General features: G+C 36.3%; 1 protein-coding gene across 1 annotated transcript in view; it reads left to right on the forward strand.

The window, feature by feature from the left end:
- The window catches only part of LOC140243571 (plexin-A4-like), a 132,572-nt gene that overhangs the window by 96,992 nt on the left and 20,862 nt on the right, over positions 1 to 14,718 (forward strand). The gene's annotated exons all lie outside the window — the stretch shown is intronic.

Below are 14,718 nucleotides of genomic sequence, written 5' to 3' on the forward strand. Positions count from 1 at the left end.
GCAGTGTGAGCTGGAAATTAGCAAAATTAGTCATTTGTCCAAGCACATTTTCTTTAAAAAAAAAACACCAAAAAAACAAAACTGAATGAATAAAAAATTCAAAACCCTGAAGGGGGCAGAAAACCTGCAGTATTTTCATAATGAACAGGAGAGTCAGATTTTGCAAATCTTGTGTTGGAATTGGAGGCAAGAAAGGCCTTGCTAATATACCTGCCAAATCAGTTCTGATTCCTGTCTTTATGGTCATTGACATCAGCATTTGGTTTTGTCTTATATTTGTATTCAGGCAAAACAGATTACTCTTTGTTGGAATAGAAGAAAAATTTTTTTTACCGCATTTGCATATCATGGGAAATGTTGGCGATGCAACAGGATTCATGTGCTTTGTGGTCTGCATTTGGGTTTGTGACAGATGTAATACAGTGTGGGGACATGTATTAACCCGTTGAGGATGAGTCCTGAGTATACTCGGGCAAGTGTCTATGGGAAATGCGTGTTGTAGCAAAATCAGCCCGTCCTCAACGGGTTAACAGACAGTGTGGATTTGACAAACAAAGGAAACCATAAGCTGATAACGAGGACGATTGGTTGTTGCCACGTAATTGCAGGATCCTGTACAAGACGAACCCCGTCATTAGAAAGGTCAATCATTGAGTGTGGTTCCCATTGCGGCTGTATTTTGTTTTTTGCCGGCAGTGGAGGGAAAGGAAGTGATTCTACCACCTGCTTGCGTGATGGTCACATTCTGCTTGTTTTAAATCTGCTGACAGCCATTGTTTTGATCTTCCCAGCAGCTGGTCTGTTTGTTTTGAAGGCTGTTCCCACTCAACGAACTTAGGTCATGTGGTGGTTGAATGGGGGCCCCTATTGAACCATGTCCTCTAATTATATATGAGGAAGTACTTCCTGTGGGAATAACCTAGTGGCTTCGTTAAATCTAAAATATTAGTTATGCGGCATCATAGCATCATGCTTGATAATGGCAATCACTACCCCAATTGAGTGGCATAAACATGTGATAACCTAGTAGCTCCTTTGGATCTAAAATATAAGTTATGCAGCATCGTAGCACCATGCTTGATAATGGCAATCACTACCCCAATTGAGTGGCTCATATATACATTGTACATGTGTATATATATGTATATACATTATATATATATATATATATATATATATATATATATATATATATATATATACACATATATATATATATATAGTGTATATATATATATATATATATATATATATATATATATATATATATAAATGTATATATACATATATATATATATATATATATATATATATATATATATATATGCACCACAGATATTATGTTGTAGGTGAAATATTTTCATATTTTAAAGTTTGGTTCCACTTCTCTTATACTGTATAGCTCAATATCAATATACCAAGAGTGAATGGTCAGATGGTCATGGTACAAGATTTCAGGCCAGGTGAAAAATTCTACATTCAATGAATGAAGAGTGCGCATCATCTTTCACCAAGTGGGAAATCTTGTTCATTTGCACCATTGAAGACTTTACATTATTTGTTTTATACAACACCTTAGACATCAATAGAGGGAGTCCACACGGATTCTCGAATTAAGTTCAGGAATGACAACTATTTTTTTTGAAGAAAGGGAAATGAGTAGAGTCACAGTCAGTCATATAAACTGATTGGTTGAAGTTATTTACAGGAATGAGTGACAGAATGCGCACTTGTGACTGTTAAATGTGAGCGACAAATGTTTGTTTATCATGACATCAGAGCCGTGTTAACTCTTTATGTGCCACGTTCGCACCTCCGACTCAGTCGACGACGTGCCAACTTCGCATATTCTGCTCAACAAACAAAGCCGCCAAGACCGATCGATAAACCGCTAATTACTGCTAATCCCACGGCACAATGAAAGCGTTTCTCGTGCTTTTGTTCCTCTCATATACGGCTTGCATTCTATGTGGTGATCGACTATCAAGCGATGTTCCCAACTAGATTTGCTCGTACATTCTAAATTTCTGTCACGGTTTAATGTGCAAAAGTCATGCCTTTACAGTAATGTAGCAACTGGTCATTCAAAAGAAAAATTGAGAATAGAGTCGTCATACAATTTATATCGAAACAAAGCTTGGCATTCCTCTTTAACTTTGATTCCTATCATGCCCATCTTAAAGGTCCAGTTTACCTTTGGGAGCAGTGATTTAAAAAATGTTCAAGATATCACATTTGATGCATATGTGTAGGTCTGTTGTATCACAAAACATCCTACCATACAAGATTTTTGCAATAAAGCCCAAAATATGAGGAGATATCAGCATTTTTCTCAATAAACCATAACTGTATACGGTTTCGCTTGAAAGCATTCTTATTATAACTATTGTTTACATTTTGTGTATTTAACAATACTTGACATCGATTATACGGATTCAAATTTTTACAAACAGAGTGTGGTTGGAAATGACAAATTCAAGCATTGTCAAGTTTTCCCAAATTCCCTTAAAAGCCACATAAATCCTCCACAAAGCTACAGGTTAGTCCAAGAGGTGAAAAGTGCTGAAATTACACAGCAAAACATGACAATCCCCTTGATTTTCCACAATTCTCAACAATCCACTTGCATCAACAGTTTTGCTGCAATTTCAGCAAAACTTGGTGAGTGCATCTAGGAGGGTACTTCTGGAGTACTGATATCAGCAGAACAAGTTTTGCTGTAATTACAGCAAGTTTCTTGGACCACCACAAATGCTCAGGAAACATGATGTATGTGCAGGTCTTTCCATGCAGACCAAATTTTGCTGTAATTTCAGCAAAATTATATAGGCCTTTGGACAGATGCTGGAGTGCATATTGTAGGACCTATTATCATGTTATGATTTTTTTTTTTTTTATTATGCATATGTCCTGGTTTGTTGAAATTGACAATATTAGTGTGTAATTGTCAACTAAATGCGATGAATTTGTCGCATATGATGGATTTCAAACATGTTTATGCTTTCACTCTCCATGATTTCTTACAAAGGTAAGACAAGTCACTCATCAACTCAATTTTTGGTCTTTCATTCTATCTCCTTTTTACTCCACAAAACATATCTCAGTACATCTATCAACAGATACCAAGTAATTATAAATGATATAGCAAGATTTGTGTTTATTGTTGAAATAAATTTCTTTATTTCCATTTTTTTTTGGGGGGGGGGGGTGTTACAGTTTGGTACTTGATATGTGGCATTTGTAATACACATGGGAATTCATACAAGAAAAAGAAAAATGCTGTATCAGAAAAGAAGAATACTGACAGTTGTTAAATCTAGGCAATATACATGTACATTTACAGGCAGAACTCATGCAAAATACTAGGATGCTTCATGTGCTTTCTCATCATTTCAAAAACACTGCAATCATTATGGCATCTTGGATATGAATTGCTCAGATGATACAAACTTAGGATAAATAAAAGACATACACAATTTCATTCAAAATAATGTTGTCATATTGTTAACTTTTAAATAGCTTCAACGACTAACAGTCAGGCCTTATGAATAATAATTGTGCAAATTTTATAAAACTGCTCCCATTGATTGATTGAACAGATAAAACAAAACAAAAAATTACCTCACAAAAGTTTCCTTCTGAGAAAGGTGGTAAGTTTTTCTACATAGAGATAATTAGCTGTTTTTATACTTTCACATGATTATGAGACTTACTCAACAAACTTATAGAAAAACAATAAAACACAAAAGGGACCCACTCAAAAACAAATAAAAATGGAGGAAAATGAATACATTTTTTTTTCTTTCAAAAATATTTGATGAGTTTTGTAAATGATTTCTTTGCTCTCTCTCATATTTTAAGTTTTTGTATTCATTTTATTCATTTATTTATCTATTTTTGCATGTAAAAATTAATGAAATTATTAATTAAGTTCCCAACATCAGGGACAATTGAAGGCATGGAGGTGCCAATGACCCTGTAGAAATATTATTTTACTCACCTTTAAAACACCTGTAAGTTCACACATCTACATAACATAGCAGTCACGTGTGCCAAATTTCAACCTACAAATGCTCAAGACTCAGGGAGGTTTCCACAGTATTTTTGCGTGATTGCCATTGAAAATATTATGCTGTTACCATTGGCATCACATTATTCAACAATGACCAAAGATTGAGTTTGCACATCTGTGTAGCATGGCAGTCATATGTGCCAAATTTCAATCTAAATGCTCAAAGACTGAGGGAGTAAGCTGAATCCACAGTATTTTATATGCTTTATAGGGAAAAATGTTTTTACCTTAGTAACGCATAGTTCAACAATGACAAAAGATTATATTTGCACATTTTTGTACTACAGCAGTCACATGTGCCAAATTTCAAGCTAAATGCTCTAAGAATAGGGAAGTAAACTGTTTCCACAGTATTTTCGTAGGACTTTTATTCAAGATATGCTGTTACCGTGGCAATTCATTGATCAACAATGGCAAAAGATTAAGTTTGCACATCCACATTTTGTACATACCACAGTGGCCACATGGGCCAAATTTCAAGCTAAATGCTAAAAGACTGAGGGAGTTGACTGAATCCACAGTATTTTTGTATGCTTTTTAATGAAAAAAATGTTGTTAGCATGGCAACGCATAGCTCAACAATGATGAAAGATTAAGTTTGCATATCTACGTACTATAGTGGTCACATATGCAAAATTTCAAGCCAAGTGCTCAAAGACTGAGGAAGTTGACTGAATCCACAGTAATTTTGGATGATTTTCATTCAAAATATGCTGTTACCATGACAATGCATCATTCAACAATAACCAAAGATAAGTTTTCACATCTATCATAGCAGTCACATGGGCTAAAAATTTCGAGCTAAATGCTTAAAGATTTAGGGAGTTAGCTAAAAAGCATATAAAGGTAATGCATGCCAATAGTGAAAAAATGCTGTTACCATGGCAACGTATTGATAAACGTCTAGATCAAAGATAGTAGAGATAATAAGATACGAAGGCGCGCGATAACAATGGACACAAAATGGCTACCCTACATGACGATACAAAAGAGAGCTAAGTACAAACTCAGTACACCTAGGAACATCATTCATTTCCAAAGATAGTGGTATCTTTATTATCTTAAAAAGACTTAAAAATTATAGTCGTAGCTTTTTTTCGATTAAGGGGATTATTTTGAAGAACGAGATTTTAGAGTAATAAGGATTATTTCGTGGAGGTAAAAATTTGGCAACAACATGATCTCACAATCAACGGGACGCTTGATAAACAACAACATCTTCAAAGACAGCGCGTCTCAGGCAAAGACACACATCACCTGAGACGCGCTGTTCCTGGAGCCGCTGCTGATGTTTATCAAGCGTCAAGGTAGCGCGTCTCAGGTGGTATGCGTATACGCTTGAAGACCGCGCGCTGTCCATTTGTTTTGTACATGATTAGCGCGCACTTTCGTGTCTTATTAGTTAAGCGTCTTTGGTCTAGATAGAAGATGTGTTCTGCACTTCTACACACAGTCATAAATGTGCCAAAATTCAAGTCAAGTACTCCAAAAACACAGTGAGTTAGGTCAATCCACTCTTTTTTTTTTGTATGATTGGTACAAAAAACTGCTGTTGCCATGGCAACATATTTGTTCACACATACATAAATAGCATCTTGCACAACTACACCTTATATTGACGGCATCTTATATCCGAAATTTCAACTGAATTGCTGTAAAACTGATGAGTAGTTTGATCAACCACAATGTATAAGATTTTGTCAAAATTTGCTGTTGCCATGGCAATGCATTATGCAACACTAACAAAAAGCGTTTGCACATCTTCCTTTGAAAGTGGTCACACATCCCAAATTTCGGGTCAATTACTCAAAAGATGAAAGAGTACTTCCATCCACAACATTGTGTATTCTTTTTTAAATTTGCTGTTGTCATGGCAATGCACCAGGCGATACCAATGAAGAAAGTGTCTTGCACATCTTCTTTTGATAGGAGTTACACATGCCACATTTGGGGTTAATTGCTCAAAAAATGAAAGTAGGTCAATCAATAATTTTTCATGAAAATTTGCCGTTGCCATGGCAACGCATTATGCGATACTAACAAAAACGGTGTCTTGTACATCTACCTTTGTATCTCCATGGGTCAAAATAGTCTAGGACCCTGTTTAATCAAAAGATATAATTGATTTTAAATTGCTGCCACAGACTTATGATAGAAGTCAATTTTGTAATAAATTCTAACTCTTCATAAAACGAAACCAAGTACAGTTAGGATTTAGGGTATGGCGTTATAAATCGCTGTTACATGTTAACAAAGAGTTTTATGTCTGGTTTCGATGACACTTGTGCAGTCTGGTAATTTTCATCTTTATTTCCTTTTTTTTTTTTTTTGAATTTCTATTTGCGCATCCCTGTGTCTTAATCATCATAATTATATCACTTGTCTTTAATAAGAAGGGATAGCCAAAAAGTAATTACCATCACAAAGATGTACACATCTTCCCCAGGGAGTGCCTGGTGATACAATGAGACACGAGTCCATTGTATTCCTATCTGCACGGCAGACCCAGTTTGGCACATGCTTCAAACATTTTTGAGTGGCAGCATCGAACATCTGGCAAAGGATATAAGAGATGGTCGTGACTCCATTCTTTTTAACCTACTTGGATTTATAAATCACACTTTGTATCATTCTGTGATAAGACAATTAAGGACAAGTCCACCTTCATGTACATAAGGATTGAGAGAATGCAGCAGTATTAGTAGAACCCAAAGTTTGAGGAAAATCAGACAATCTGTTTAAAAGTTATGAAATTTTTTAAGTATCTGCACAGTCACTGCTGGATGTGAAGACTGCTACAGTGTATGATGTCACTTGCATACAACGATTGAAGGAAAATAAAAAAGAGAATTTCACAAAACTTGACTTTTTGAATAAAGTGCGCATTTCTTCGACCTGTTACTGGAGATGTTAAGGGTAATATTATTCCCCCTGTCTTCTGAAAGAGAGAAGTTGAGTGTTCTTGTGTTATGCGAGAAAAATGGGAATATGTTGAATTTTCTTATTCTTTCTTTATATCGTTGTACACATGTGACATCACAAGCTATTGTTTTTTCATCCAGCTGTGGCTGAGCAGAAACTTCAAAATTCATTACTTTTGAATGGATTGTCTGATTTTCCTCCAACTCTCACTGATATGTTCTACTTATTTTATTTTGCTGCATTCACTCAACCCATATGTCCATGAAGGTGAACTTGTCCTTTAAGCTACAGTCATAGATTTTTTTAACTCTTATGTTATATCTGTACTACCCTAAATCATGTGGCACACCAGTATGCATTCTGTGATAACTGATGCATCTATTGAACTACCAGATACTTGAAGGTGCGACCATTATGCCCCTGGGTTTACATCAAACTTTGGACTGATGCTGCTTGTTGGTGATGTTGCGTGAAGCTGGAATCCATCAAACTGATACCCTACAAATGAAATGAACAAATCAGAAGAGTTAAAATTTGTACGGAGGAGAGTTCTGCAAAAACTGCGGCATGTATTCTTTCACAAAGCAAGAGTGTGCTGCTCTGTAAAGCTTACAATAATGTACTGCTACATATTCTTACATTAATTTTCATTTTCATTTCTTCCCTTAAAGCTTAACATTGCTCTGATGCCAGAGACTAAACAAATATGTAAACAAACAAAATACAAAATGCTTGCTCCTTAGATTCCTAATTGTTTGAGAAGTTTTCTACAAGTATCCTTAATTAATTACAATATTATTTCTATTCAAATCTTTAAGTCCTACACAATAATGGCAAGTCTACCACATATCGCATATTGGTGCCTTGTTACACTGTTTTGTAACATTTGCTATTAACCAGGAATTCCATTCCAGGTTCAAGCACTGATTTCAGAGCTTGTAAACCTGGCAAAGGATGTGGATGAAAAACTAGCAAACTTCAACATGCACATTTTTAATAGTTTGCAAATGATTGCAAAACCTAAGCAGGGAATTGAAAGTGTTGTGAAATATTTGTGGGTGTCATTTTTAGTTTTTGGAAAAAATCTATCAATAGAAACGTGAAAAATCTCACAATTTGCCTGAAATTTTACTCACGTGTGGAGAAAATACTCCGGATTCACAAGCGCGCACTGAAAATGCGATCTGAGGTACGCGCTCTAGATGGCGGCTTCGAACGCGTGGGGTGTCATTTTTTCCGCACTCAGCTGCCGGGCTCATATCGACCGACCACCCCGCCCTCTATTGACAATACGTATAAAGCGTACTTAAACGCGTTTTTTCGAAAAGCTGCTGTTTTTTTCTAGTCGTAATTTTTTTCCCCAATAATATTTGAATATATTTTGAATCCTTCGATATTACTTTTGAAGGACTGTTTGATGAATTTGACTTGATTTTCATTAGGAAACTTTTCATCGTAATTGAAATAAATTAGATGAGTCGGTTTGTTTTTTCACATTCATTTCTCGTTTCTGCACCAACTCGTACGGTCGTAGCGGGCGACAAAATGTTTATGTCATGTGTATGTGTAACGTGTGTGCACGATCGTACAAGCGGCGGTGACAATTTTGCGGTCAAAATCGTCAAATTTATTACGGAAGGATACTCTACATCTAACAACGAGTCAGCAAAGATAGGCCTAGTTATATGAAGTTACACGATAAACCTTATTCGATTTTGCTAAATTTCGGTAATTTAGAGGGAATACTTAGTTGTTTTCGCCACATTTTACTCGGTAGCGTAACCCAGTGAAGAATCAAACACCGTTGCGCGTAGTCCCATGCGTACATTTTCTTTCTGTACGCGCAATGCCATTATAATGCGCGGTCGGTCGTTATGGACCCGGTCGGTGGGTTGGACCCCTACCATACTACCTCTCCGCCAAGGGAGGAGGTTATGTTTTCATTATACCGTTGGTTTGTTTGTTACGTAGTTAGTTTGTCCATGCACAAAATAACTAAAAAAGTAGTTAACGGATTGGGATTGGGATTAACAGATTAACTTGCAGGAAAGGTTGAGAACGACACAAGTAGTAAACAATTAACTTTTTGTAGTGATCCAAGAATTTGGGGGGAATTTATAAAGGATTATTGATATTTTGGCAGGAAGGGTCAATGAACTTGGGAGTTCAGGCTGCGCATATTTGAGGTTTGCATGCAGGCACTTAAGTGCACGCTCTAATCTTTGCTAGGGCGAGGCGCGCCGCGCATCTGAGGGTTTACAACGTTAAAAAAGCTTCTATATTGTGAAATCGGGCGATTTTTCAGTGGACAGAAATCACTGATCTTTATGGAAGAGCAAGATCATGGTGGAAAGTGGGAGCTGCTTGACGGAGGTCTGCGCTCTCAGAGTGCTTTTCTACTTACAAATGTTTAGCTGTGTGTTACTCATGATGAGAATTATTTTCAGCGCCATTGTCGCACCAAATAAAAAAAGAAAGTGAAAATTTCAGAATGTTGGACTTTGCCATTTTTTGACATTTACATCCTTTGCAGATGGTTCACATGCTCAGTAAAATCAACCTGTATAGTACGATAAGAGTAAAAACTTGGGAGGAGAACAGTGAAAATTTTTTTTATCAGAATTGGATAAATAGTGAAATAGGGAAGTTATGAAATTGTGAAGTTTTGCTAATTTTTGCAGTACAGTTTTCAAACATTTGAAAGCAGAACTGTTGACTGCAGAACAGTTTTAATACATTTTCATGCATGTATTTGACATGAATATGAAAATGAGTGAGCTGATGTTGTCTATAACCTTACAATTCTCTATTGATCATGTCCAAAGAAATGATAAGATTCAATTTTCTGTTATTGAAGTGGTGTCATTCCTGGTTAAATAACTTCAATGATCAGGTCGATCTATCAGGATTTTAGACTGATGCATGTTTGCCTTTGAATGAATAACTGAAAATTCAAAATTTGAATTGTATGGCAAGTTGTGATGGTATGGCAACATCACTTCATTGTTTGCATATTCATTATTGACTGTTCAAGAACTTTAACCCTACACCCACCTGGTTTTTTGAGGGACTTAAAACCATCGGGGGGGGGGGGGACTTTTTGGCCCCACTTCAGATCTCAGTTGTGGATCACATGATCCTCGCGAAAATTTGCACTAAGGTAGAGGCCAATGTAATCTACAAGACTGTATGGTTCGATTTTTCACATTTTGATTCATGTATTTTGAATTAATAAATGCTAATTTATGCTTTTTTTTTGCATATAAATAAAAATTTTTAGGTGAATATACAATTTTCAATATCCTTAACAATGATATTGAAGCAAAAATTTGGCTTAATAATTACTTTTTCGAATTTTATTGTTTATTGAATGTCTTATTTATTTCGTTTTTGTTTTTTGTCAAAATTTGTCGCAGAAACTTTTTAAAGCATCAGCCTAAAATAAATTTTCAGCCATTTTCAGCTAATTGTCAGCTATTGAAAGTAAAAATATTTATTTTTGTATGAATTAAATGCAAAAACACAATCTACATTGGATTTGTACAGAAAATCATGTTTTTGAGCAATTTTTAGGTCAACACATATTTTTCAAAGGGGCGTACAGGGTGGCTTCAAAACGGTATGTCCGAGAGCGACAAATTTGGTCTCAAAAGTTATGTGATACTTGAAAGTAAAAAGTTATAAAATGTCGCAGTGAGAGCATCATGCGTTGCGGAATGATCATGCGAAACGTCAAGGGGGACAAAATGCCTCCCCAGGTGGGAATAGGATTAAAATGCCATTCATTCCATATTTTTCATCTCATTTTGACAAAAAAAAAAAAAATCAATGTTATGCCAAATAAATTGTACTCTTTTTTCAAACTACATATCAACTGCATTTCTGTGTAATAGAATACAGTAGCACTCTTTATCAATGCATTGGAAATGCAGATCTTCATTATTATCCATTCAACCTTTTTGAATTCACCCCCCCCCCCCCCCCCAAATACTTTTGAATGAAGAAAAACTTAGTCTAGGAGACAAATATAATCTAACTTCGTGTAAGTGCTGAAAGTGATATGCTCCATCATTGAGGCCTGTGCACACTGTATATTTCCAAATCATTCAAAAATTCATACAAGTTCATTACTCAAACTGGAAATTGAATGGATATGAACACATTACATTGTAATTCAATAACAAATTTAACTAGAGAAGCACTCTGAGAGCACAGACCTCCACCAAGCATGCAGAGCTCTCTTTTCCATCACTGATCTTGTTCTTCCATAGAGATGGGGCCTGTTGCATAAAAGTTACAATGATGGTAACTTTGCCATACAATGGTAACTTCCATGGAATTCTTGATTGTGATTGGCTGTTGAGTATTGTTGCCATGGAGGTTACCATGGGATGGCAAAATTATCACCATTGTAACTTTTATGCAACGGGCCCCCGATTTCCACCCATACGTACTCACAGCATGCTGAAGTGTTTATACAACTGTAGTATGCTGAAAGTCTCCCGATTTCACAATATAGAAGCTTTTGTAACGTCTTAAACCCTCAGATGCGCGGCGCGCCTCGCCCTAGCAGAAACTAGAGCATGCGCTTTAGTGTGCGCATGCAAACCTCAAATACGCGCAGCCTGAACTCCCAAGTTCATTGACCCTACCTGTCAAAATATCAAAATCCTTCATAAATTTCCCAAAATTTCTCGGATCACTACCAAAAGTTAATTGTTTGTTACTCGTGTCATTCTCAACCTTTCCTGCAAGTTTCATCCCAATCCGTTAACTACTTTTTGAGTTATTTTGCACACAGACAAACTAACGAACGAACTAACTACACTGTATACTAACAAACAAACCAACGGTAACGAAAAACATAACCTCCCCCTTTGGTGGAGGTAACAAGGTACCTTGTACAATACAATGTGTGTGATTCTGCATGCAACAAAACTAGTTCAAAGGGGTATGCAAAAAGTAAAATGTCAGCTAACAACATTAACATTCTTGCTTCATTCAGATAGAAATACTGTTGCCTGGCACTGATAAAAGCAACACATTTATCATTCACTATTACTGTGGTCTCACCTGATGGGCCTTTGCAGTTTGAGCAGACAGCAGCCAAATACCTCCGCACATAGCATGTTCAGTACTATGAAGCATTCCAAAAAGTTTGGTCTTGTTCCATGAGCTAATGAAAGAGAGCTGAATATACACTGTACATCTATATGGAAGGAGACTGGTGTTTGCACAATCAGGGTTAAATCAAACTTCCCTCCTGCCTCAGCTATTGTCCTTGACGTTGGCAAGTTTGTTTGATCTTGGCTTAAACTGCACAGAATGAACCTGACTGTACTTGCTAAGACTGATGTACAAAGAAAATGAGAACAGCATATTCATGGAGTAGCTATATTCACAACATGTAGCCATCAAAAGTACAGGCATCTGGTATGATTGCTTCACAAACCGGTCCAGTTGAAGGCAAAAGTGCAAACTGTAGCGTGCACACATATGTCATTCAACTAGTCATCGTGGAATATTATTATTATCGCTAGAGATGATTGAAATCTTATGTAACAACTGAACTGCAGTCAAACCAATCAGGAAAGAATGTTTGTGATGTAGAAATAAATGCCTGTAGATATTTGCTTAGCGTAGTTTAGACACATATTTCTCACAGTAAGTAAAGACTATTCCCAGTGGATTCTATAAAAAAATATGTGTTTATCTTACCGTGACATATACACAAGAAAATGGCCATAATTATACACATGGTTGGTGCTAAGGCAAGCTAGATATATCAATAAGGAATATTATCCATGACCACACTAATAATAATGATCAAGCAATTTAAATTTCAAGCAATGTATAATCATCATAAGTCATGTTTTCTTATTATATACCTGTACTCATGTCAGCACGTTTTTACGACTTGTCATCATTGACAGGAGGCCTTAGTTGGGTATAGTTTGGGGGGATTTATACATATGTACCAATAGTATATCAACTCATTCTTTTGATACAAGACAAGCTTATAGACATGTTCTCTTGATATCTTTTGAGCCAAATCTATATGGGCACTTTCACAGTAAACACTAGTACTGCGGGGATGTCCCTTTATTTTCCACAATGCATTACTCCAATATCACACAAACTTTTTGTAGAACACTTGAATGACAGAAAACTTTGTCCCAAAATTGCTTCAAAGAAGCAATGTAGTAAAATTTTTGCCAATAGAATAAAAATTTTGGCGTAACACATGCAGACCAAGGTCAAATAATGAATGCTCATTGAAACTTTGCTGTTGCAGAGCTACCAAGTCTCACGCATTGTGAGTGAGACTCAAGCATTTAGGGTCTGTCTAACGATCTCACACATATATGACACCAATTTTTCTCACGCATTAGGAGCATAGCTTAAAGGATTACAGTGGGAGCTGCAATTGAAGGCATATTTATCTTTTGTATTTCAAAATAAGTAAAAAATAGTCACTTAAGTATGGACCAGCTAAAAATTGAAAAAGCTCCCTACCGTGGGAGGGCGGACACCCCCCTTCAACACCCTCCCCATGCTCAGTCGCTTCGCTCCCTCGCTCACGCACATGCACGCGCGCCGAGATGCTGAGTCATGAAAATCTCACTCATAAAAATTTTTTGAACTTGGCATCTATGCTGTTGTTCAACTGAATAGCCTATCATTGGTTAGAAAAGATAGCAGCCCTAATATTCTATTGAAAGTTGCATTTCATAGCTGAAGTTTTCACAGTAGTGTACAGTGTATGCAACATAGACCAACAAAAATGCTATAAAGAATAGTTTTGTATACTGTGCAATGTAATTTTGTTAAACTTAGTTTAGAAATGCTATAAAACACAATTTTCAACAGATTTTCGGAGCTGTTTAGAAATGTTCTATTCTATATTACATCATTTACTTGGACAACAACAAAGTTTCAAGGAGCATTTATTATTCTTTTGTATATTTTTCATAAATGTATTATATTATCTAAGTGACATTTTAGGGTGATATAGTTGGAAACTACAATTGTCTTCTTGCACAAGGCAGGTGAGATACATGCCTCACCTCCCTGCTCATTATAAAACACACACAACACAGAATGCAAGAGAGTACCCTTCACTGTAACAACACTTTTCACAATCTAATCACATGTACACTTTTAATACATGTAGGCCTATCCAGCATATTATAAAGTATAGGCCCTGTTGACTGTTTGGATTAGCTGAGGCCAGGCCTTGCATTTTAGGTGTAGTTGCTTCAACAGGAAAATGTTTGCATCCTTATAGGGATTGTTTGTGGAGGAGCTAATCCCTGTGTAACTACACAGTAGGCCTTTCTACTTGAACTTGGATGTAGACTGTGCAAGTTGAACTTGATATGTAGTCAAATGCATAGCAGCCAAACTGGGCAGACTACACTTTGTAGTACAATCCTGTTCCCACATACTAAGTAGCTACAAGTACAGAGTATTGGTTATGTGGAGTTGTGACTTTGAAGACAAATTTACTGGAGAAAATACCACATTCTGGCCTGCCAAAATTGACAGTGAAGTACTGGTTGACTAATAATGTGGCACTACCTCATGCCTGCGTTAGCAGATATGGGAATCTGTATACTTCGTTTTCTTTGAGATGCATGCCACTCCACAAGACGTATTGCTACTCATCAATTAACCAGCATACTATGGCAATACTGTATTGCTGACGAAGAAGATATTATGGT

This window comes from Diadema setosum, chromosome 2, assembly GCF_964275005.1.
Source record: "Diadema setosum chromosome 2, eeDiaSeto1, whole genome shotgun sequence".
Taxonomy (NCBI): Eukaryota; Metazoa; Echinodermata; class Echinoidea; order Diadematoida; family Diadematidae; genus Diadema; species Diadema setosum.